General features: G+C 41.8%; 1 protein-coding gene across 4 annotated transcripts in view; it reads left to right on the top strand.

The window, feature by feature from the left end:
• The first annotated feature begins 690 nt into the window (after positions 1-690).
• Positions 691-26,538, top strand: part of RGS17 (regulator of G protein signaling 17) — a 75,778-nt gene continuing 49,930 nt past the window's right edge. For 3 of the 4 annotated variants that reach the window (XM_075748384.1, XM_075748386.1, XM_075748387.1), the window contains exon 1: positions 745-878. The gene's annotated coding sequence lies outside the window, so the exon portion shown is untranslated. Of the gene's footprint in view, positions 879-26,538 lie in introns of all 4 variants that reach the window. The other variant, XM_075748385.1, reaches the window with a different exon arrangement.

The following is a 26,538-nucleotide window of genomic DNA, read 5'->3' on the forward strand; positions in this document are numbered from 1 at the left end:
TGGAAAGCTGGGACAAACTAAGCGGCAAGACCTGGCAGGATTCAGGATTCAGAGCCAGATTTTCAGTACGTCCTGATCTTGATTCTCAACGGCAGCATGCTTCAGGTGCCCGACATCAAAAAGTTACTCAGCCACTAAATCCCTGCCCCTCGCTCGGCTGCACGGGGAGAATGAGGAGTTGGATAGAGGTTTATGCATCTATTTTTTATTTTTGTTCTATTTGAACATACCGATGTGCAGAACAGAAACAAGCAGGAGCCCAGCACTCCTGGCGTTTCACTTGTTACCACCGCGCCGTATTGCTCCTGCCCTAACACGCTTCCAGGCCACAGGCTCGGACGCTGCCGCTCTGCCCCCCGGCGCGGGGCGAACCGCTGCCCCGGCCCCCGCCGCTCCCACAGCCCCCGGGACCCCCGACTCGTCCCGCCGCGCCGCCGTGCAGGGAGCCACGGCTGCCCGGGGAGCCTCCCAGGGACCTGCGTCGGAGCCCGGCCGAGCATCCCCAGGGCGGGCGAGCGAGCGCCGGTGCCGGGCCGGGGCGGGCCGTGACTCACCCGCCGGGGCCAAGCGGGGAAACTCCCGCTGCCGCCGGGCTCCGCCGCCGGTGGCAGGGCGCATGTGCGGAGGCCCCCTGCCTCCGCGCCGCTCCTCGCACCCTCCCTCCCTCTCCACCGCCCTCCCCTCCCTCCCTCCCTGCCTGCTGCCTGCCTGTCCGTCCTCCTGCCTGCCTGCCTGCCTGCCTGCCGCCGTCTCCCTCTCCGTGCCGGCTGGGTGCTGAAGTTGGGCGGATGGCAGCAAACCCGCTCCGCTAGGGACGAGCCGCACCAGCCCTCCCCGGGATCGCTCAGCGCCAACTGCACGCAGCCGGGCGGGGGTGGGTAAGGCGCTCCGCTTTTATTTAAGCCTGAACCGTGTTAAACGGCATCAAAATGTCTGCTTTATACTGATGCACGGAGTGGTGGGGGGAAAAAAAAACCAAACCAACAAACCGCCAACCAAACGGGGGGGAGGAAGAGGAAGAGGAGGGAGGGAGGCGAGAGGGAGGATGGATGGATGGATGGATGGATGGAGGGCGGTGGAGTGCAACAGAAAATGCATTCACTGGGGGGACCGGCTGTGTGTGTGCGTGTGTAACAGCGGGAGGCTGCGGCGCCGAGGCTGCAAGGTGGGGGGTGTGTGCGTGTGTGTGTGTGTGTGTGTGTGAGTGAATGTGTCTCCCTGCCCGCGATGCACAAAGGGGTGGGGAGAGGTGCTGCCGGGCTCTACCCGCGCCCTCCCCCGCCGCTCCCGCCCCCGGTTTGTGTCTGGGGTGCCGCGGCTCCGCCGGGTGATGCCGCGGGGCATCCGCTGCGCCGGGTGATGCTGCCCAGCTCGGGGAGGGGGAGGAACCGGGCCGCCCCCGGGGAAGCCGGGGGCATGGGCTGGCGATGTGACAGCCGCCAGCTCGTAGATGAGGCAGCGCTGCTCCTGCCTTTCCTCTTGACCTTCCTCTCCCTGTAAAGCGGGTCTACTTGGCGGGGGGGTGGGGGGTGGGGGGGAAAGGTATTGTAATTATTATTGTTGTTGTTGTTGTGTTGTTGTTATTATTTTAATCCGAGGAGCCGGTGGAAGGTGAGGGTGAACAAACGAGTCGTTGGTCTAAGATCAAGAGTTGCTTTCCTATCCCTCCCTCCCCCCCGGCCCCCTTTCTTGGTTGTCCCCACCGGGCCGGGGCCGAGGAGCCCCCACCGCGCCGGCGAGTGGAGGTGCCGGGGACCCCCTTACCCCGGGGCCGCGGGCACCGGCCGCACCGCCCTCCGCGCCTCCCGAGCTGCACCCAGGCTCCCCCGCCCGCCGTACCCTGCGGCACCGCCATCCCTCTGCCCCGGCCTCCTTCCCGCCCCTCCCCTGGAAATGTCGGCGGGATGCGGGCGGGGGCGGTGGGGCGGCGGGAGGAGCAGGTGGCCGTGTGCGGCCGGCGGGGCAGGGGCTGTTCCCGGACCGGCCCCGGGTCCGGCCCCGGCGCCGAGCAGCGCGGGACAGCGCAGCGCCGGTACGGCCCCGAGCAGTGCGGGGCTTCCCCGCGCCCGGGGAAACACCAGCTGCCGCCGCTTCCCGGTGCTGCGGGGGATGCTGTAATGCTGCCCAGCGCCCGAAACCCGCGGTGTGCTGCTCCTGCAGTTCTTCACCTCTCCTTGGGATGAAACCGCCCGCAATTAAGGAAGCTGAGGTTGCCTGGCTTGCTCAGCTGTCAACCCTATGTTGCACAATTTATAGCCACCTCTTCTTGTTGATTTAGAAGGAAATCTTAACCCCGCTGTCAGGCTTAGAACTGGCAGGGGTAAAATTTCGGATTTTCAGGGTTTGGTTTCTTCACTTCCGTATCAAGATTTTCACCAATGCGTGTCATAGGTTTGCAGCCAGATGCTCTTGCAAAATGGATGAAATCTCAAATACTCTGCTAGGTAAATGTAAGTTACGTATTGTCTGGCAATAGTATTTTGGGTAACAGGTGATAAATAGCTTTCTACAAATGTAATATTCATGCATTACAAATGTGGGGAGTTCTATAATGGAAGTTAATTCTTTCTCACATCAGTGGATGCTAGTGTCATCATCCTTACGTAAATCATTAGGGAATTTTCCTGTGGCACAAGCCATTTAGGCAAACAAATTATTTAACCTTTATAAAGAAACAGTGTTACACGCTGTTATCACTGCTATCAAATATATATTTTTATTTGAGTTCATACTCAGAATAAGCAAAGTTCTAATAAAAGATACATGTGCCCCACCCCAATAAGTTTACGGCCTAAGATGCAAAGGCTATGGTGCACACAAGTACTTACCTCCCTAAAATCTATGAGCGTTAGACACTTAAATGGGCCTTAGATCCTTCTGAGTAGCCAAAATAGGAACATAATTTGATTAAAAGCATACGATCAAAAAAATTGCTATAGTGAGTTGGACATCTAGTCCAATATCCTGGCTCTGACTATAGTCATTAGCAGAAGCTGAAGGGAGAAAAACGTAAGAAACAGGGTTGGTATACAGCAATCTTTTCCTGGTATATCCTTTCAAGTTCCTGCAATCCGTAGTACAGGGATTTCTTAAACTGGGGTTTGTTCCCAGACCCTCGTATTTGATAAGCCCTTGAATTTCTCTACTCCCTTTTTTTTAATCCGTTTATACTTTGGTCTCAACCACATTCTGTGGCAATGCGCACCACAATTTAGTTATGATTTGTGTGAAAAAGTACTTCCTTATATTTGCTATTAACCTGCTGCTTGATAATTTCATTCAGTGCTCCGTAGCTTTTGTACATGACAAGGAGTGCACACTGTGTCTGTACAAGGTGCTAGGAGTGTCCTCTCACACCAGAGCAGGTACAGCGCCGGCAAATCAAGTCCCTTCATTTTATCCGTCACTGAGTTGAGAGGTCTGTCTAGGGGTGTAAAGCCATATTCAGCCATCAGTCTTTATGTTGAAATCTACAGATAAGAATACTCATTCTTTTTCTTGTTATGCAACACAGACACTTGTGCACAGAGAATTGCCCTGAACCCATAAACTCATTTCAAGAAGGCTACTGAAAAGCTGTTGAAAATTAACTCCCTGCACTATTGATTTGAATCAAAATCTGACTGACAGCTTGGTGAAAAATTCCCTATCCTAATCCAGTTTTCTACCTACCCTGAAAAGAAGATGAAATGTTTTATTCTCAAAATGCAATACTTCATTTTTCAGAAGTATACTGCAAACAAATGCAAGCTACATGTCAAGTGACATATCTGTGAACTCTGTACGTTTGAACTAGCATCACTTCTAATTGTTCTGTGTAACATTCATTATAAGGATGTGCATATTCAACAACATGCATAGTTTCAAAAATAAAGTTTAAATGTCCCATAAAATCTAACTGATTTGGAAGGAGCTGTGACACGAGTTCTTCTCCTCAAGAGTGCTCCTGAGTTTGAATCATGTTTGAAGAGCACTAATATTGATCAGCTCAACATCGCAGAAAGCTTCCCTGATCTCACCGGTAGCCCTGCTTTGATTTCCTCACAAGAATTATAAAGGAATAAGAGACCAGAGAACTACAAATGCACAACCCAGACCCAAAGACCCAGAAATTCTCACAGTTTGAAATCAGCAGCAGACACAACTTGGAGCAACACAATCCACAGCAGAATGTGGACAAGTGGAGAACAGTAGAAACCCATGTGAGTTGAGAAATCTTTCACAAAAAATAAAATACTGGCAACCTCATGTGCTGTAATCCTCATCTCCCAAAAGACTAGAAGATACTGAGTGGTATCATTATGAAGACAGGATAGGAGGGACGTCAGCCAGTCTCAAACTAAATATGAGAATGATATTCCACTTAGAATGGTATGTCTGTGTATATGTGTGCGTATGTATATATATGTGTGGCAAACCATATATATATACATGTATATAAACTTTCTGTCACAGAAAATACATTAGCTTGAATATATTTTACAATCCTAGCATCTTTTAAATACCACTTTCTTACTTGTATCCTTCACACACATGACTTTAAGTCTGAAAACATATGGAGTACACTAGAAGTGTACTAAGTGGAACAGTATTTGCTCTTACAGAGATGTTCATCACAATTCCATTAGCTCCCTCCTGATCATGTCTCTGTGATGTCAGGTAGGGATTTATTTTGCACTTGTACAAAGATCTCAACTTCAGCTTTTTAAATGAAAAATATATCCTCACCATACTTGTAGTGCTTGCTCTGTGACTACAGGAGGAGTTTTCTAAGAGCAAAAAATTCATGTGCTAATTAGCTTGCATTAAAATTAGTTAAAAACTAAATCTTTCAAGAAATTTAGCATCTGTTGACCTTTTCTTTGTCCTAAGTTGTCTTAATAATGAAATAATGCAATCAAACTTTCCATACTGTTAATTAATTAAAAGCTTGTGCATAGGGTATAAAAACAAATGAATAGATTAAGTTGTAATTAAGTTTATCTATTCATGGTTATAGCTAATGGCTATAACTATACAGGCTATAAGTAGGCTTGTGTGAGTAGCTTTCCTGCTGACTCCTGGGGGGCTACTGCACCCTCCGAAGGAGCTCGGCCCTTCACCTCAGCACCTCTGTGGGTCTTGGCGCAGTGGGTCTGAGGTAGGGGGTGCATACGCATCTCACTCCCATCCTCCGGCAAGTTAACCAATTCAGGGATCTCTTTTCTGCAAAGGTTTTGTGTCTCGACCCGCAGTCGGGTATCTGCACTCGGAAGCTTTCCCTTCGCACTGCTGCTGTCTCTAAGGTGCACAAAGGGAGCAGCCATGCAGGGTGACTGTGGCAGGAACCGAGGGGAACGCTTAAAGCACACAAACAGATGAACTCGGGGGCTGCACTGCTCCTCCTGCCCAGCCACCGTGTAACCTGGGCCTCAGCTAAACGTTGGTCCTCCAAACCAGCGTAGGGGCTTGATTCCCTAGTGTGCTTTATCTGCTTTGCATTGCTCCGGTGATGCAAAATAGGTGTAAACTCAATTTAAATGATGGGTGTGCTTTGAATAATTTGTGCTGTTCTGGTATATTAATGAATCTGGGCTTAAATTAAAAAAAAAAAAAAAAGAAAAACAGAATAAAAGTAATGCAATAAAATTAAGATTGATTCTATCATATCTTCATATAAGTTTTGAGTGATAGCTTTGTCTCTAAGTTCCTTGCTTATAAAATATGAATGAAATGCTTCTTAACCTTTCATACGATCAAAATTTTCATACATTATTTACTTGGTAAGCAAAGGACAGTAAGTTCTTAGAAATCAGTAAATTTGTAGATAGAATGTATGTGGGGGATTACAGGTAGGGAGGTAGAGTAGAAATAAAAGGTTAATAAAATCTTAAATCCTAAAGCCAAGCATTACTTATTACTTTAAGACACTCAGACATTTTAAACACTACACCTGCACTGCATAATCTTTCTCTGTGTAAAAATACTATATATCTAGCCCAGTTCCTTCAGTGTCAAAGGGAGTAAATTAGTGAGCGATGCATTAACACAGCTATGCAGCATCTGCTACCAAAGCAGCTTCACTTAAAGCAGTTTGGCTGCTCTCTCCAGCGATGCCAGCTCTGTGCTTGCTGAAATATGAGAGAGATCACAAGCCGGACCACTCTACATAGCCTTAACTGTGTATGTACAGACTAGCAGAGAGTATACCAGAGAAATGCTGCCTTTAAAGGGAGACTCCCACTTGGTCACGGCTCCCTGCTGTGAAAGTCAATTGATTATGGCACCTTGATCGGCAATTTTAGTGAAGTGTAAGTCCAAGCAAGACTTGGTCTTGTTGTGTTTTAGGAAGGCTGAATATGGTTTGGGCTGTTTTTCTGTGTTGTGTTTTGCTGTGCTGTGGTACGCTGTAACAATGTCTTCATTTATCAGCAACTCATGTCAGTTACAGTAAAATAATCCTGTGAGATAAGGCAATTAAACCACAGGAATCATGGATGAAGGCTGTCATGGTATCCTCAGCACAGCACTTTTATGCCACTGGAGTTCAGACAGCTTGCAAATGACAGAGCTCAGAACACTGGGTACCCCAAGAGGCAACGCGTCCTAGGCACATCGCAGCCGCGGCAAGGAGCTTCAGGACGTCCTTATGTTTCTCACAGTACCACTGGCCGGCTAGTGTCACCATAGACACACTGATCTCCTAAAAGTCTAAATTAGAGGGAAATGTATATTAAATTTTTAATGTAGTAAATTTTTATCATTTATGTAATGAGAGCAACCTTCTGAAGTAAGGAATTTCTTATCCAATCTGCCTTATCATGACAGCGCTGCAGGCGGCACACGCTCTCCAATATTCACATTGCACCAGACCTTTGGGTGGTGTAGATGCTGCTTTCTCAATGAATTGCATCGTAGGAAAATCAAGAACAGTGAGTAATAACTTCCTGTACAAGGGCTTCACAAGTAGCCCTGTTTTAATGAATGTAGGTGGGAAGTGTGATCCTAAATACTCAGTATCCAAAAGGTACTTTTATTTCCAAATCTTGTTATCTTCAGAAATTACAAAGTCCTAAAATATTAATCAGATACTTCATAGCTGTCAAGATGGGTTTGGGAAGACAGGAGTGAAATGTATAAGTTATTTCTTATCATTCAGATAGAATGGTTTAAAAATAAATCCACAAATTATTTTGATGCTTAAGTCTAAACTAGTTTGTTGGAATGCAGTTGTCATATAATAGTCTGATAATCTAACTGATATGGCTTGATATATCTGATAATCTGATAACCAGAGTTTATTTGTAGTATTTTTTCACTGTTATATGTATTATATGTGTTCAAAGATTTTCATAAACTTACCCTCACAATGCATAAAAACCAAAATGCTGATAATAATAATAGAGTCTCAGCTGTATAGTAAACATCATGTTGACCAAAATACACAAGGATATTTTCAAATTCTATGCCTGATTATTTGATACGTAAAATCAAGTCATAGAGCTACCACAAAAAATCAGGTACTCGTGTGGCAAGGATTTTGAAAAGGATAGAAGGAATACCTCTACCCAGTGAATGCAGCAACTTCATAAATTATGAAGTTATGAAAGTGGCAGCTTTGAGCTGATAGGTCACATAAGACTGGGCATTGGTCAGTGATGCAGTATACAATGATTCACTATACAGAAATCTGTTTATTGGATTTGTCCTGAGCGTTCTCTGCAGAAGAACCATCCCGTATCACGTATCTGTCTCAAAGCCTATGTCTGCACTGCAAATTGCCATGTAGGGCAGAGATACCTGACAAAGGTTGGACGCTCAAAAAATTTAGTTAAAGCAACACTGAGCCCTGTGCCTATATGCCATCTTGCATCCTGCAGTATATGCTACTCAGAAACTGAGAAATCCACTCCTGAAATTTTTCTATTTTTAAGCTAAATGGCTCCTGATAGTATTTACCATGAAATAGCTTCCATACTATTTCAACTGTTGTCTGAGCTCTTCTTAAACCTGCTTCAATTGATCAATAACCCTCTTCATCTAAAGACGTCACTACTTGTTTCAATAGCAGTCACTGAAAAATACAGAAGTAACATGGCTTTCACGTGGCTGTCTAAGATTTTGGTTTCATGTAGCCAAGGTAGCACAGCTCTTTTGGGTGCAGGATTGCACTGAGCACTTCATTTACTTGCCATCACTCTTAGTTCTTTGTTAGAGTCCCAAGTTATGTCTCCGTAAAATAACAAAAGCCTGAGCTTGTGCACCAGAACTTGATCATCTACGCACTAAATTGTTAGAATGGTCCCAAACCTGGCTGGAAAGTTACCGCAGTCCAGAGACCATTCTCAGTAAAATGCTTGTATGAGGCTGTCCTGTTATCCACAGCGGGCCAGTCTTATTATTTGAATATAATTAAATTGGCCATTTGGCCTCAGAGCCAGGGAGCAATCCCTGGAATTTCTGAGCTTTCTAGTACAGACACAGCACATCTCTTGAGGATATAGCCTTCAGCCTCTGACTTTGTCCTGCATCCTTTCTTCTTAGACATATGATATTAAATTCAACCAAAGTAAATCCATGTTTGCTGTGATTTACTTACCAATGGCTCCAGATTACCTTAAGTCAGTGATTTGTCCTCGTTAGCTTACATTGTTCCCTTGATATTCGCCTACTACAGACAATAGCATTAGTGATTTTTATGGTTCCTTCTGTTTCGTTCACAATAGAGGGGAAGGTTGTCAAGTTGTGTAAAAGAACATACTCTTGAAGGATCAAATTAGAAACACACCTGCTTAATAATTATTCTCCATTTTTTATTTCAGACCAAGATTTATCAGTTTTTAAGACATTTAATGTTTGTTATCGTGATTTTTTATCACGTTTATTCTATGATCACAATATTGCATGTACTAACAGAAGTGAACATATTTATATCGACAATATAGCCATCAACTTTAGCGATCAAATTAGAAATCTTATATAAAGTATTAATATAACTGCATCTCATATTGATCTCATATATAGTTTTAAAATTTGTATTTAGCATAACTAATATTAAATGGCTTTAATTATATTGAGTTCATTCAAGTCCTTCATGTGTTTATTACTATAAATGTTCTATCAAATCTGTGGGATGAAGTGTGTATGATTTATGTTCAATAGTCACTTTTTTTATACATAAGAGGAGAGAGGATTGTTCGAGCATATTCAGCAAGTGTAAAGTTTGGGAGAGGGGAGTGGCTCATATCTGTATGTGCATGATATAATAGGAAAATTATATACCTTATATGACTTCACTCCTACTGAGCAATTTTCTTGGTCAGGCATATAATGCTGTGACAAATACTGTGACCTGGTTTCATACAATGTGTAAAAGCAGGTGACCTTTCAGGAACTTTTAAGAAAATAGAGAATCCAGAAAGCTCAAAACAGTAAAAGAGGAGGGGACTGTCCTTCATAATATTATTATTATCTTGAGAACCTAGCCAATTTAGTAAGCACTGAGAACAAATACAGAACACGTTACAAAAAGGCTGGGGTTTGGACCTAGTAAGTCTTTAAGATAATTGTTCCATTATGCCATCTTTTCTACAAGCTGGCTTTTCAAACAACCACATCACCTCTGCATGCTGGGACACAGTAAACAGCACTGCTATTTCACAGAAAAGAAATACAGAAACATATTAATTAAGCAATTACAGGATCATACAGTAAAATAATGGCAGATGCAGATATTAAATATAAAGGGCAAAATTCAAAATTCTTATTGATTTCAAGGGTCAAAATTTAACATTAAGAATCTTTTCTCCCTCTCCACTTGACAGCTTCCCTTTTACCAAAGTAATGCTCGTACATAAAACATCAGAGAGAGCTCAAGATCCAGAAAATCTCCAGATCCAGAAAATCTCCAGGACAAAAATGGGAATTTGCAGTGAATCAGAAGTCAGTCTTCCTATTCAAATATTCTTAGACATTCTGAAAATGACCAGAGCAAAACCCATCCAATATAATTACACTGTTCCCTTGAATTTGTAACCTGAATATCAATATGAAAAGTATTAGTTATGGCCATATTACAAAACATATCCTCAATAAGCAAAAGAGTTCAAAAACATGAAGACTTTGGATGGTTGAGCAATGTGGCGCTACATTTCAAAAATCAGAAAGAGAAAATGGAAACATATAGCAGGTAGCATGATACCTTCTGCATATATCTCCTGATATTTAGCTCATCAGTTCTTTAAAACAATCTGGGATTTTTGTGATCCATTAAACCATTACCTGTGGATCTGTCATCCTCATAAAATGAAGTAACTTCAATGCAGTAAAGTCAGTCAAATGACACCTGTCTTTACCAAATTACGTACAAAAAAATTCCATGCACATTTCTTTTGGCTTGATTGTTAGTTTTTATGATAAAAGATCCTGTAAGGTCACAGTTATAATACACAAAATAATTTTTTTTTACAGATAATGACAAATGAGTCAACTCATGTCTAATTCTAGTAATGAATGCAGCATACCTTTTCTGACCCCGGATTACTCTGAATTTTAACAACACTGCATTCTTGGGCTTGATCAGAGCTTGGACTAAATGACGTGCTTTAATCAGTCTATATCAGCATATGCTTTATATATGCTTTTATATATTTGTTTGTAATTTAGCCTAAGATGCTTTCAATTGCCTTCTGCTTACCACAATGACAGAACACATCTATGGGCTGTGGCATAAGTCACTACCCATCAACTCCTCCAGTAACTTTACCCTGAAGTATGCTGATGACCCAAGTAGATGCAATGTAGTTTATTTCTTCATGAAAAGTAAGTTACTGCATGTCTGTCATGGTTTGACCCGGCTGGCAGCTAAAACAACCACACTCCCGTCCCTAGCAGGATGGGGGAGAGAATCGGAAAGGAAAAGTAAAACTCATGGACTGAGATACAGACAGTTTAACAGGTAAAGCAAAGGCCGAGCACAGAAGCAAAGCAAGACAAGGAATTCATTCCCCGCTGCCCATGGGCAGGCAGGTGTTCAGCCATCTCCAGGAAAGCAGGGCTCCATCACGCGTAACGGTGACTTGGGAAGACAAACGGCATCACTCCAAACGTCCCTCCCTTCCTTCTTCTTCCCCAGATATATGCTGAGCATGACATCACACGCTATGGAATATCCCTTTGGTCAGTTGGGGTCAGCTGTCCCGGCCGTGTCCCCTCCCAACACCTTGTGCACCCCCAGCCATCCCGCTGGTGGGGTGGTGCGTCCCAGCAGCAAAGGCCTTGGCTCTGTGTGAGCACTGCTCAGCAGTAATGAAAACATCCCTGTGTTATCAGCACTGTTTTCAGCACAAATCCAAAACATAGACCCATACCAGCTAATATGAAAAAAATTAACTCTATCCTAGCCAAAACCAGCACAATGTCCCTTTAAAGATGGGGGGGGAAAGATCTCTTTGAATTCAAGTAATTATGGTCTTAGAGAACTTTAATGTAAGAAAACTAAATTTGTCTGAAAGTGTAATTTATTGCAGACCCAGCTGTAGCTGGGATTCAGTTGGTTTAAGGTTCATAGGGGCTTTAAGACTCCAAATAATTGAATTGCTATTAAAGTATAAGGCATTTGAATGGACTTCTATGGCAGAAACTATTCTTATTTGCAATGCTAACCATCGGTCATATTTCAAACATGTGATTGCAAGGCTCTGTTTAGGCTCTGTTAAGTAGAAACTTCTGCTGGACAGTGAGATCATACGTGACAAGGGGACTGGAAGCCAGAGACACCTTGACTTTGCACCCTATGCTGTGAGATACTATCTGGAATCACCTAAAGACAGTATTTTATTTTATTTTTAAACCAAGTTGAGTACTATTCATAGAACAGACTTCCTTTTTTTTTTTTTTTCCCCTCTTTGTTAAACCCTGAGCTATGTAGGTGAGAGACTGTTTTAAATTGTGCTACAGTCCTATCCTCTAAGGTACAGAGTGTATCCAGCAGGGTGCCAAGCAAATCAACTGCTATCGAACCAGGCTGGCAGCATGTGCTCAGCAGCGCTCTGGATTAGACTGCTTTTCATTAGTATGGCCAATTCCAGCAGGTGGCTTAGTAGTGGCTTTAGGAACATTGGAAAATAAGAACAGAGACTTGGAGGGACACCCTGGCTAATTGCATCCCAACCTCCAGCTGTTTCCAGCAACCAGTTCTTACCTTTCCTTCCTCTTCTGGATCAAGTTAATATTAAAAGCAGGAAGGGGGGGTTTTTTACATCTATTCTTACTCAAAGGCAGTTCCAGAGCTCCTATTGAAAACCTTTTTCTCATTCCCAGCCACATCTTTTCAAAGACAGCTTATTCCACATTTGTTCTTGTGCAATCATGCATATTAAATTGGTCTCACTCCCTTCCATTTGTCCACCTGACACACTGATCTCCCTCCCCTTTAAATATTTGTCCCAGTAATGCTCTTTAGATCAAATGGACCTCAGAAGATGAAGAGAACCCTCAGAATGCAAACTCTTTTTATCTTGTGAAGAAAGGGGGCTCAAATGCAGCACTCCTTCCAATCACAGAACCACCCTCCTTTAGCCCTTTCCTTCATAACTTCATCTGTGGAGCTCCCTGGAGTAGGAATGCAGGAGGCTGTGTGACTACTCCATAATCATCCTCTCACTCCTATTTATGTAAAGGGGATCCCTTGCTAGGGAGTATTCCAGGTGCAGCTAACACCTAAAGAAATCTTAGAAGTGTGCTGCTTGAGTTTGAGTTCTGTGACACACTGTGATTCTTACTGTGAATAGCAGCAGCAAAACACATGAGATCATGTGTGTAAGAAAAGACTCACCTACATAAACTTGGAGGAGGGGGTTGGCTGAAACTGTCTTCTCTTTTTTTTCTCTGTCACCAAAATACATATCCATGTTGATCTGGATACAAGAAAGCTTCAGTATCAGTATAATTTCTCTTCTCCGACAAAATGTCTTTTTCAGGAAACTCTTCTGTAAGTTACTTGTGTTTCTTAATTTTGGCATCTTGTAGGACTAGATAAATAAACAAAATATTAATGCAGACACTTAGATATTAGTCTAGAAGAGCATTCCAGCAATAACAACTGTGTGATGCAAATGCTTTGGTTTACCTACATGAGATTGCACAGGACAAACAAAAATGTCATCGCTTTGATTTGTTGCTGCGTGAGTCACCTTCAAAAGAAAAGTCAAATCTCAAAAGAAAAGTCAAATCACAAGAGAAAATTAAACATTTGTCAATGAAATGAAGAATCTGGGCTACTAGGATGAATTGGCTGATGATTATTCTTAGAGTTCAGTTCTGTTATAAACTAGGTTTTGTTGATCCACTTGCAGACTTGAACGGAAACAGATCATGCTGCTTTATGAGGGCGTCAAACTCACATCTGAAGGGTTGTCTTTACACCCAATAAGAGGTTTGAACTGACAATAAGCATGGCATATCCTTTATTCTGCTTGCTATGATCCTACCTGTTACTATGTACCAAGAAAAACACTCAGCCCTATCTCAGGTTAGGGACCTCACTAGGAAACAAAATTTGGGTGTGCCCAAACTTATGGTGGCTGAACAATGACCAAACATCTGATGTGATCAGCAGACAGCTATTCCCCCCCAAGAAAAAAAGATGCAATTATAGCATGACCTCAATTTATTTTTTTATATTTAAAAGAAGTTGTATTGTTCAAACAAACAGAAAGCCATTCAGAAACCATCTAAATTTGGCTTCCAGACTGTTTCAGATTTTGAATGCCTTGTCACTGCTTCTGAGTGATGTATAATGGAAATATAAAGGTCAGTGCTATTAGCACATTGAAAACACTTCCATCCACATCTCCTTCCTAAGATACTGCATGGGTGACATACCAGCGGGCAACATGTGTCACGAGTATTATCTACGTGTGTCAGAAAACAGTCCCCTGATCAGAAAAAACAGCTACCCTGAGGATGTAGCTGTGCATACACTATTTGTTAAAGGCCAGTCTGGAGCTCAAACACCCCCAACAAACATGTGGGGACAACACTGAGTTGCCCAAGTGATAAGCACTTATCTTTTGAGTGTCCAGTGGATGGTTACTCCATCAGGCACTCCACATGCCACCCAAGCCTGAGTGCCGGAGCCTCCCTGGTCCTGCAGCTGTCTCGATGCCACACACAGGCACAAGAAATCTTGTCATCTTGTTCACAAGACAGCAACATGGATGGACCATGGGAACTTGCCACGCTTACAGCTGGCGGGGAGCTGTGGGTTTTGTCCCCTTGTAAGCACAGCTTCTCAAAGGCAGACAGAAAATTTCCACAGCACATGTTTTTTCTTGCTAGGACTCTAAACCAATCTGCAACTCCCCAAAATCAAAATTTCAGGTGTGGATTTAGACAGAATATTGCTGGGAAGAATATTTCACCTTTGTCAGTCTTTCTCCAGAAGCCATTGGTCATAGCACAATTATAGCAATAAGGCTGCAATTTAGGGTGAAGCCAGAGAATGATAATTCAAGTTTGGAGACATTTAGATTGTCTTCAAGAAGTATCTATAACTTTTTCCAGAATATTAATGAGAATGGGAAGGTTAGAAGTAGATCCACAGTGATATAGAGGGTCAGCAGCCACGGATGCTTTCTGACGGTAAGAGCAGACATATACTTTCTTAAGTGCTTGGTGCTACTGCATCCTGAAAGATGGAATAAAAAATATTCACCACAAAATCACAGAATGGCAGGGGTTGGAAGGGACCTCAAGAGGTTATCTAGTCCAACCCCTGCACCCTGTAGGTGCAGGAACACCTACAGCAGGTTGCACAGGATTGTGTCCAGGCAGGTTTTGAATATCTCCAGAGAAGGAGACTCCACAACCTCTCCGGGCAGCCTGTTCCAGTGCTCTGTCACCCTCACAGTGAAGAAGTTTTTCCTTGTGTTCAGATGGAACTTCCTGTGTTCCAGTTTGTGCCCATGGCCCCTCGTCCTGTCACTGGGCACCACTGAAAAAAGCCTGGCTCCATCCTCTTGACACCCGCCCTTTAGATATTTATAAGTGTTGATGAGGTCCCCTCTCAGTCTTCTCTTCTCCAGGCTAAACAGACCCAGCTCTCAGCCTTTCCTCATACGAGAGATGCTCCAGTCCCTTCATCATCCTCGTAGCGCTCCGCTGGACTCTCTCCCTGTCTGTCTTGAACTGGGGAGCCCAGAACTGGACACATCACTCCAGATGTGGCCTCACGAGGGCAGAGCAGAGGGGGAGGATAACCTCCCTTGACCACGCTCTTCTTAATGCACCCCAGGATACCATTGGCCTTCTTGGCCACAAGGGCACATTGCTGGCTCATGGAGAGCTTGTTGTCCACCAGGACTCCCAGGTCCTCCTCTGCAGCGCTGGTTCCCAGCAGGTCAACCCCTAACCTGTACTGGTGCCTGGGGTTATTCCTCCCTAGGTGTAGAACCCTACACACTTGCCTTTGTTGAACTTCATTTGGTTCCTCTCCACCCAACTCTCTAGCCTGTACAGGTCTTGCTGAATGGCAGCGCAGCCTTCTGGTCTATCAGCCACTCCTCCCAGTGAGGAGTATCATAGTACAAAAGTGTCATAGTACTTGCCCACAGGTCTATCCCAGTGAGGAAACATGTTAGTCCAAGTCAGTAATTGCAAGGCAAAACTCCTTCCTACGTTTCCACACAATGGAATGATGAACATGAACACAGGCCTCCACCCTGGCAGAAAAATCTGCAAAATCTTACTTTGTGACCAAATATGCAGGCAGTTCAATTTAATTCTGACTAGTTCTTTCCACAAAACTACAAAAAATTTCCCTGCAGGAGGAAGTGCTTGAGTCAGCTCCACAGAGAACAGAAGTTTATCCTATTCACAAAGTGGGATGAATCTTCTATTGAGATGCTAAATATTGTTTCATTGCCTTCCATACAGCCCTTCCATAAGATTTAAAGAACTTTTTATGCCACATTTATATTCATTGTGAGCCTTTTGCCCCTGGCTCTCCAGCTGTTTCCCTGCTTACATCCTGAGGCAAGAACTGCTGAACTTGAGCAAGAAAACTGAATTATTGACAGGGATGGTCTACAGAAAATTTTAGAGAGTGTGTACACCTCAGAACTGGCTATCCAGATCTTCCAGGAAAAGGAACAAATGTGCAAAAAGCAGAAGTAATAACCAGCACAGACTGAGAGAACACAGAAATGTTAAAAGGACATTTAAAGTGTGAAAGGGCAACAAACAGGCACACTAGACCTTGACATTGTAATGGTAGATAGCAATGAAGGGTACTGAAGCAAGAACAGGAGTCCGGATGCTAGTTAGTGAAGAAAAAAGGAAATTAGTGAAGGAAAGTTGAATTAAATGGCTACTGTGATACAATCTTGGAAGTACGGAATAGGAGAGTAGGACACTGAAAAGTAAAGGTCAGGGAGCAGAAGGAGGCTTTTTTGCTATGGAAATGGGAATCAGAGAGGGATTTTAGAGCTCAGAAAAATGAACAACAGTATTTTGCAAGAGATGAGATGATAAATGAAGGAAAGAGGAATCGATGGTGACTGAAGTTTAAAAGGTTGGGAACAAAGTGATTTGAAAGATTATGGTACAGCACAGAGAGGAAAATTTGGAGAGCAGATAAAGACATTTTCTCTCTATCCAATGAATTTAAATTGCCAGTGCAACATCAAGGAGGAGAAAGCCATTCACTGGTTGGTGAGAGGCTGAAAAGAGCAAGATCTTACCAACAGTAAACTGACTACATGGGTGCCAGCGTAGACTTAAGGCAGTAGGGGAACATGTTGTGGGAAAAAGAAATCCAGCATCAAAAAGCTAGAAAAAGAAGCAGGAGATGCTGAAGAATTTTACAGTAAGGACTGACGGAAATGGGAGAAATGTATTATAGTCACTTTTTAAAATAAAACCTTATATCTAATAGCTTTTGATTATTAGATGTTTGTAGCATCTGAGGAATTTAGTCTTTATAAGGAGATGTTTGTTCAGCAATGTCTTCAGAAAGACATTGTTCAAGCCCTGCTTTAAAAAAAGTTAAAAATTAAATAATTCCTTTATGTGCAATAAATAATGACACATCAACAACAACAACAACAAAATAACAGAAAAACCAGGCTCAGTTTTCCTTTGCTATCTGCAACTAGAATTTCCTCCTGAGGAACTCAAAACTATGTGCCATTCAACTAAATTTCCTTGATCTGGAGATAACAGGAGATGAGAACTAACAATTAGATAACACTTCTATTCCCTCTCCTCCTTTCTGATCCTGCCCCACACTCAAATAAATTATGACACCTCTGGCTAAGTAAGAGCAGACAACCTTCTTGAATAGAAAAGAGATCAACTTTTCCAAAGCTGTGCTTTCTCTGGTTCTGGAGATCTTCACATGAAGAGAAATAAGGCAAACAGCTTTTGATAGCAATAAAAGCTCATGACATTCCTAGATTTGCTTTACATGGCAAATCTACTGTAAGCCTTTCTTATCCACAGCATGCCTTCTATTACAGGACAAAGGTACTAAGGAAAAAGGTGCTATTGAGCCAATTGCAAGTCTCCCAAAGATTTTATTGCTGTTAGAGATAATTCAGAATTTCATTGTATCCTGATCAATACCCTTAACATTTAAAAACTGATTTGTTTGTTTATTTGTTTTTTAAAAAGCCATTTTCCACCATCCAAAATTTCCCTAATGTTATTTTTCATCAATTCTGTTTATAGAAGATGCATAAATGTTACAGTAGCATAGTTATTGGCAACAGTAGTGTCCTGATTACCAACCCTCTGGTAAACAGAATGTGGCCATTTCAGTAATGTCTGAATATACATTCTGGGATCAAATCTAAGATCTCCATATTCTTAGGGATATAGGCCTTACTAATTGTCATTCTTTTTGAGGAAAACATACTTTTTAGGCATAAAAGAAACAAAAAAATGTAATTAAAATATTTCACTTAATTTAAACATTTCCTACAGCTCCATTTTACATGCAGCTTTCCACGATGAGGTATTTGTGCATAGGTTGAACTGGCCTAGCACAGAGACAGGCAAGGAAGAGTTTATCTTCTTTACTGAAGCTAGAATGTCAGTAGCTGCTGTATGCACCTTGGCCCCAATCTGCTACAGAGATTAGGCATCCAGACTAGGACTTTGTTGGTTTTCAGTCCTCTCTATCTAAGAACCCACAATATCCCATTCCCCTCACACCCTCAGGTACCCACTTTTCCCAGGTCAAGTGACTTGAGTACCTATTGCTCTCATGCTTGAAAATGCTCCCAGCTAACTTAAGTCCCAATCAGCTCTCATCAGGACATGTTTTCTGCCTGAGATCCCAGAGGAGCTCGGTCCTGGAGACATTCTGAGAGTGTGCTTCTCATTTCCTAAAAGAACTGCGCTTATCACAAGACACAAAACACAAATGGACTGTCATTCCAAAACACAGCCAGGGAAGGAGGCTGGTCAGAAGTAAGTTTTGTGATTGTTTCCTTCCTCCTGTCCTCACCAAAGCTGTTGCCATTTTCTCCATTTTTCTTCCATAAAATAAAGCAGAAAGGACAGCTCAAGATGCGATACACCTGGGTTCATCCCATGTGAATCTGAGGGAGTTCAGACTTTCCCTTCCCCATTGCAAGAAGCCTGCCCTAATCACCAGTTTTGTGTCCTGAAGATACACAAAGGGAGAAACGCTTTCTGCTATTCCTGTTGACACTATGCTGCTTTGCAAAAAACCCCACCCAAAACCCCATGAAACAATTAAAGAGTAATTAGCCAGAGAGGCAGCAAAGTACCCACCATTACAATGTTCACCTGGGAGCCAGAACACCTTGATTTGTGCCCTATTCTAAGCACAAAAGAGCGTGGGAGCCACATTATTTAATCTTTGCAATATTGAATAAAAACAAGAAAACACACCACCGTTTCCTTTTTCAAAGCATCCTAGTCCTTAATGTGTTTTTAAAAAGGATGACTCATCTAGGAGAGGGCCATGACTGCAAATCTCAATCATGCTGCAGTTCAGATTGGGTTTCTCAATCCCGGGAAGGGACAGGGTAAAGCACTCTCTTGGTCACTAGTCCTCCACTCCTGGTTTTGCAGCAGGTTGAGGCAGTCTAAGCCAGAACTGCTGCTCCTCTCTCCCTGCCACTCGTAAGCAACAAGAGTGAATCAGTTCAGAGAGTTAATCCATCTGACAACTAATCATTTGTTTCTACAGAGTTAGTTGATATGGGTTACCAGAAAGCAGGAATCGAAGGACCAATGTCTTGGACATAAGTTGACCACAGCTGCCAAGGAGCCTCATACTTGGGATGCTGCCTTTGGGAATTCATTCTGAGGTGTCTCATCCTGTCCAGGTATTGCACATGCCCAAGTACTTTACTCAAGGCTGTTCCCTTCTAAGAGGCAAAATCCCAAACAACCCTCTAAAAGCAAATGACCCATTGCCTCTTTGCACCTAGAGTTGTCTGGTCTGGTACCTGCAAGCCAGCTGAGCAAGGTCAGCTCTGAGGAATGCAGAGCTCCCCACAATGCACTAGAAGCTGAAGAGCATCAGGCTGGCTTTCTCATTTCCTCATCTTGGGTATTAGTGCCCATGTGAACCGTGTGATTTTTTCTTCTGGTATTTTAGTTTTATGGGGCTCCAGTTTTAACTTTTGGGGTTATGCTAGTGTTTAATATTTTTTGTTATCTTAAAAGAAATATGACAATACACAGTAGGACTAACATGTAACAAATAACTGAATCAAAAGCTAAAAAAGGAGGTTTAACTTATGAACTGTTGTTCAAACTGAGGGAAAAATGTAATTAGGGAGCATATGAAAACCAGCAAAGTCTGAGTGCCTACCTGGGACAAAGACTAAACCTACAGTAAATGTTACATGCAACAAATAACCTAACAAGTTCCCTTCAAAGATCTGCAATTATTATTAAGTGGATGTTCAATCTGACCGGACATCCAGAAGGTATTGCACAGAAGCTCTGCAGCTATGTGGTTATCCTAAACCCGTAACTAGCAAATTCTTTTCTCCTCTATCCCATACTTTCTCTCTTTTCTTTTTTCTATTTATAATGTAATCAAGTCTCCTGAAACTTCACCTGGGTGAAGATACTCACCAAACCTGGATGGAGAGTACACAGAAGGCAGACCTTTTCCAAGCATTTCTTCTGATACAGTATTTGATCTTGGCACAGATGATCTCTTCTGGGAGCTGTGTCTGACGATTCTGAAATTGTTGCTTTCTGAGAGACCATTTGTTTTTAATCTTTCAAATGCCATGGGGACATCAAACAAGACTGTGAGGAAATTACTTACTGGGGTCAGGACCCATGCTGATGGAGGCAGAATGTAGATGGATTTAGGAAATGCCACTTAATGTTTCTGAATTATCCATCAGTCCTTGCTCCAGAGACCCATGGAAGAGACAAGAGGCTGTATGTTCCCCAAGTCCATGAAATTATTAGTATGACAAGAGTCATATATGGGAGGTGAAAGCTGTTTAAAACTGATGCCAGGACTGAAACACATAATGTACACCACCTTTGGTAATTCTAGACAGGGCTCCCTTGATGCAGACAGGTCCACTATCGTAGACCCACACAATAGCTTAGAGAAATGCAAACAGCAAATTTTTACAAGTTTTTCTCTGGTTATCTAAATTTCTTATGTATCTCTCATTATCATCTTCTCCAAGGCCTCAGAATCTTAAAAATCTATGTCTCAAGTCCAAGCTCGACTTTTTTTACTATCTAGTCAAAAAGAAAATACTCCTTTCCGCTCATCCAGTAGTCAATCACTTGCTCTTCCACCTGGATTTAGGAAGCAAGGTTTAAGTTCACGGTGAGCAGAAAGGGGACTTACACCTGCATCTCTTGCATCCCCTAGCTTGGTATCTACTAACAGTTACATCACTTTTGATGCAACCTATGAACAAGTGAAAAGTTGAGTCCGTTCAAAACTGGAAAGTTTTTAAAATCATAGATATGTTTCATGAAATGGAAAAAATATTTTGTACGTGAATAACTGAAATACATCATCTCACAACCTGTAGACTCCAACTCCTATTGAAAGAAGTGACTTACTAAAAGACAATAAGCAACAATTTAGTCAGGCTTCTTAAATTTTAGGATAGCCCTCAGCTACTGGATCATCTTTCCTCTCCAGTTTGTTGACTGTCTCTGATCAATGGGATATGGTGCCTGACTTGGGCACAAGTGGAACTTCCTTTATTAACTATTTATTAAAGTTGTGGTGAATGGCTGTTGCAGAAAGGTTAAAGCTTATGTTCTTTAGTGGAATCTGAACACTTACTTTTAAAATGCCTCTGGCTCATCTGCTGAAACTCTGCCAGATGTGAATCATAGCAGGATTGCCTGCTGCCTTCTGTGTAGAGTTGGACACACTGAGAAAGTGTCCTCATCTCCATCACCAGATTTTCTAATTAGTTAATGTAAACATTACCTCTGCACTACTGTTTTTTCCTGAAAGGAATGTCTTGCTTATACAATGTCAGATTTTAGGATATGAGAGAGCAGTGAAGATGAACACTGAAAGACAAATCAAATAAAGAATCGGTATGGTCTGTTAGGGGAATACAAGGACTTACTGTAAGGGAACACTGCTAAAACCAAAGTGCAATAAAAGAGAGGTTTTTATGCTAAATTAAACTTCAATTATCAGGATTGCACCTGGAGCACAGAACTCATTTCTTCAATTAAAAAGCATGCAGGTATCTTTCTGTGAGACTAACAGAGTGACCAACTTATTTTAAGTTTTCACCATGAAAGTGACCCAAATGCACAGAAACAGGAATAAATGAATAAATGGGGAAGCAACATTTCTATCCATTGCTGCAATAACCTAGATGGAAAAGGACACACCATTAAAAGAGAGAGTGATAAAAGCATAACACTAGACGGCTAAGTTTGCCTTCTACTTTGCTATAAAAGCTAGGGATCATCAGGCCGAGTGTTCTGAAAGCTTCTCCATTCAGTAAGACTGAAAAAAACCAATTCCTACACTTTGTTATGAGTCAAGCCAGCAAGATGTTTTTAAAGGGCTTTCAGGCTTGATTTTGGAAGTATCATAGTGTCACTTATGATAAAACTAGAGCAAATAATAGTATCTGTCTTAAATATAGCCATCTCAGCCCCATTACACCATAGTAATGCCATTAGAAGCAAACCAGTTTTCCTGTCTTGTCTGTCTATTATGTTATCTTCCAAAGTGATAGCATTCTTACCAGGAAAATTTGCCAAGTGTGTCTAAATAATGATTAACTGTTTATATATTACTTCAATTTCTCCATCTATTGCAGTTTCTGATTTCCTTTGCTTTATGTTTTGAGTATCACATCAAAAAAAGTAATTTATTGCCTCCATTTGATAAAAATAGCCTCTGTATCTGAAGGAGGCTCATGTTTAGTTTGCATCTAGGCTAGTATAATGGTAGTTGGGAGATTATGGCTTAGTTACTCCAGATTTAGAGAAATTCAGCTTTTCAAGAAGCTATGGTATGTGAGGTTGATTGCTGGATTTGGGTTTGGGTTTTTGGTGTTGGGTTGTTTTTTTTTAAACATTGTACTGCTACCTTTCCCAAAGCAAGCATAAGAAAACAAGAAAATGTTTGAGCAAGCAGCAGTGTATTCCATGTAGCACAGGATGGAGAACTTTGAATCTCATTCATATCATTTTGGTGACAGAATCTGACTTGGCGCTGAAGACCAAAGTATTATTCTCTTGACTGCAGCTTAGCCTCCGTAAACTCACTTGAGCTAACGGGACTTTAAGAGCAAAGCTACTAGAAAGGCATAGCTGCAGTGGGAAACCAGACAGATTATTCCTGAAATCTGAGGTCAGTCTGTTAAAACTACATGGACTCTGCACCTCACTGACTCCAATCGCAGCTGCCTGACATGATGATAGAGCATAAACCATCTTTCTTTTTGCCAAGCGGCTATGCACTGCCGCTAGAGCCCTGCAGTAGGTATCTGTGCGGCTGAAGCGTAAGCACTCACTGAGTAACAGTGAAACAGTGTAAGAGAGAATGGAGCAGAGAGGAAGGGAGCAGAAAAGGCTGAGACAGCTGTCAGAACTGCTTTTGTAAAGGAAAACAAGGTGAGCACCTGCAAACTCCTGCAGCATGGCATATGTCATCCTCTTGAGCAGGGAGTAAACTGTCCTCTGCATTTGCCCAGGACTAATCCTGACTCACTGAGGAAACACAGTGTATCCAAGCTATCGCTTGGCTTTTAATAGAAATAGTCACTTTGCTTCTGCTTGTCCTACAGCAATTTGACATCTCAGTTCTCAGTATCAAGCTTCTTGACTATCAGGCAAATAAGGCAAAAATCTGAGTCCTATACCATTCCCTCATTCTTCATAGGAGTGAAAAGCACAAGGGCTATCCATTCTGTATGAAGAACTTTGACCCTCATTCCTCCCATCATAAAAAGAAAAGAGGAAAAAACCCAAAGAAACAAAATGTATCCCTTTAACTGTGTCTAATATGAAATGTATACAATTCTAACTGGGGACATTTGGGGGATGCAAGAAAACTTTGTGCTCTAAATGCTTACTCAGTGGTTTCCTGTGTAACTCTGCAAAAAATCCCACCAAACCCTTATGGCACTTGCTTTTATGTTTATATGACCAGTTATAGGAAACCAAAACTCATCTTCCTTTCAGGGTTATTTGGGAACCTGATTCATATCTCAGGCACTTGGAGGCTGATGGAAATTCTATGCAAGTGCATAAAGCTGCTTTCTTACCAAATAAACTGTGGCTTTACAATAGCTAAAATGGAGTTTAACCAGAAATACGTCTAGGCAGCTTTATTGGGTCACTGGTTAGAATGATTACTCTTTGATGTACACTACAGCTGCTCTTTAAATTATGCCTTTTCTCCAACAGCGTATGTAAAGCTTACGGCTCATTATTCACTTTCTTGTTTTAAAATACCAGTTTATGTAGCTGTTCCAGTATAACAGTAAAGGGATGATAAATGGTGACTAATAATTCCTAGATATATTTATGAATCAACACCCCTAGAAAGCAGCTATGCAAATAATAGATACCTGTCTTGTGAAGGAAGTACCAGGGAAATTTCTTAATCTTTGAAGCAGAACTTTTCAGTCAGCAGTCACTGTGTATCACTCCGTTTTGCATCCGTGACCCATTCAGTTGTGCTGTCCAAACAGGAAACTTTCCAGACAGTTCATGTGCTGAGGTGCAATTGGGACTAAATACCTTATTGTAATAAACTCTCTGTAGGCATGGGCAGGAGTAATTATATGACAACTTACTGTTCTCACATGTAAGATTTCTTTTTGCACAGGTTTACCTTAAACCTCAAATATTATAATATTATAATTCTCTGCATACTCTTTAACTATTTGACACTACTTGACTGAGCAAAGCTCTAGCTTTTCTTTTAGATATTAGGAAGAAATTCTTCACTATGAGGGTGGAGACACACTGGAGCAGGTTGCCCAGAGAGGTTGTGGATGTCCCCTCCCTGGCAGTGTTCAAGGCCAGGTTGGATGGGGCTTTGGGCAACCTGGTGTAGTGGAGGGTGTCCCTGCCTATGGCAGCAGGGGGGTTGGAACTAGATGGTCTTTGAGGTTCTTTCCAACCCAAACCATTCCATGATTCTATGATTCATTATGCCCAGAGGATCCCATTCCTTCAGTTCAATCATCTACTTGTCTACTGGTGTACTCAAAAGGGGATGAGCTAATTAGGAAAGGTAGCCTAGATGGCTGTAACAGAAGAGATTAAATTGTCAAAATTTCTCGATATTCTTTTTTTTCTTCTCATTGTCAGATACTTAGAATAACCAAGTTGCTTCTAGCTACTATATTTGCTTCAGAGAAAAAGAATATAACCCAGTGCCTTTGTATGTACTATTTGCCATTCAAGTATAATTGTTTTATTAGGTGGAAAAGCTTTGGCAACCTAAAAAGCTTTTGCTAGTATTTATTTTAAGTTAAATACATAACTTGCTATGAGGGAACACTGTTTTCTGTGGTAAAATAACCAGGTATACCCTACTGAATCAGTAGCAATCAGTTAATTAGAGCCAAATTTAAGGTATTTGTTCAGATAATAAAAAGCAAGCAAACATGGTTTGGGCACAGGAAGAACTCTCAATGTATTCTCTAAATATTGGTTTGTTTTTTTCCCAACCAACTATTTACAAATTCTATAACTTGAGCTCTGATTTCTCCTCTGAATTGTTTTCCCATTTTTAGTCATACCACAGCAGTTTTCCCCATTCATGTGGAAGCACTCAGGGTTTTTTCTGCACAACTGCTTGAAAACAAGATAAATTGGATTCCAGAGGAGAATACGACTTTAAAATTTAGAAAATTAGCAGTTTATAGGCAAGTGGGAAATTGATATTATCATAAAAGGATTGTATTCTACTTTTAACTTGCTGGGGTCTCTAGGAATGAGTTGACACAGAATCCTGAACAGTTCCAGTCTAGAGGCAGAGACAGAAAGATTTGTTCTGTTGCATGAACATCTCTAACATTTTGAAAAATGTTTCTGCACTGAATAGTGAAAAAAAGTCTCTCAAACATAATAACCCTTCCTAAACAGAAAATGTGAAGTTTGGTTGGATTAATTAAAACATTAGGGTTTTGGAATTCCTTTATTTCAATTCCCAATATACATTTCAAACCAAAGGTTTCTTTAAAGAAAAAACTGACCTCCATTAACACAAAACAAAACAAAATAAACCAAAACAAAACCACTTCAGTGAGATATTTTGGCAACTTCCAAAATTTCTTTAACAGATTTTTTTTTTAAAGAGGACATCTGTCAAAAACAATTGCTTCAGCAGTCAGTTTCAGTTTTTACAAACATAGACTTTTCTAATTAATGTTTAATTGAAAAATTCCTGACCATGTCTACTCTAGATTGACATGGGAATTGGCTAGAAGTTGGACACTGGGGAAAAGAAATATGATATTTGCACAGCCCAAGGAAGAAAAGCAAGCTGGGGAGTGAGGGCATAAAATTAAGGTGATGTTATATAAGGCAGCTTCTTTCCCAGAAAAATCAGATAGTGAGCAGAAAGTGTTACTGATTTTGTTTGCTGTGACAGCAAGGGGAAATGGCGTGGCCAAATTGAGCTGCTTCATGCCCTGGCTGTGGAGAGCATCTGCACTTAATATGTCCTCTGCAGGACTTAGCAGTAGTATATCAACATGCACAGGGCGAGTGGTTAAAAAGCTGAAATTTCACAGGAAATGGGAGTCATCACTATCTCATTTTGATGAAAAAAAGATTAAAAGCTAGATTTCCCTTTACTCCATGGAATAGCCTTTGTGATGATGATGCTTACTAAACAGTTTATGTTCTGCTAATTGCAGGGCTACAGAAAACTATGTTCGTGCACACAGTTGCAGAGCTTCATGTTCCTGTTAAAACACCTTAACGGAATAATTACTTTGCTAATTACAAATTAGCCCTGCTTATAAAGTATCTCCACATTTTTAGGCTAAATTTTCAAGAACAAAAAAAGGGGGGAGGGGTGTTCTTTGCTGC

This window comes from Balearica regulorum, chromosome 3 (genome assembly GCF_011004875.1).
Source record: "Balearica regulorum gibbericeps isolate bBalReg1 chromosome 3, bBalReg1.pri, whole genome shotgun sequence".
NCBI classification, from domain to species: domain Eukaryota; kingdom Metazoa; phylum Chordata; class Aves; order Gruiformes; family Gruidae; genus Balearica; species Balearica regulorum.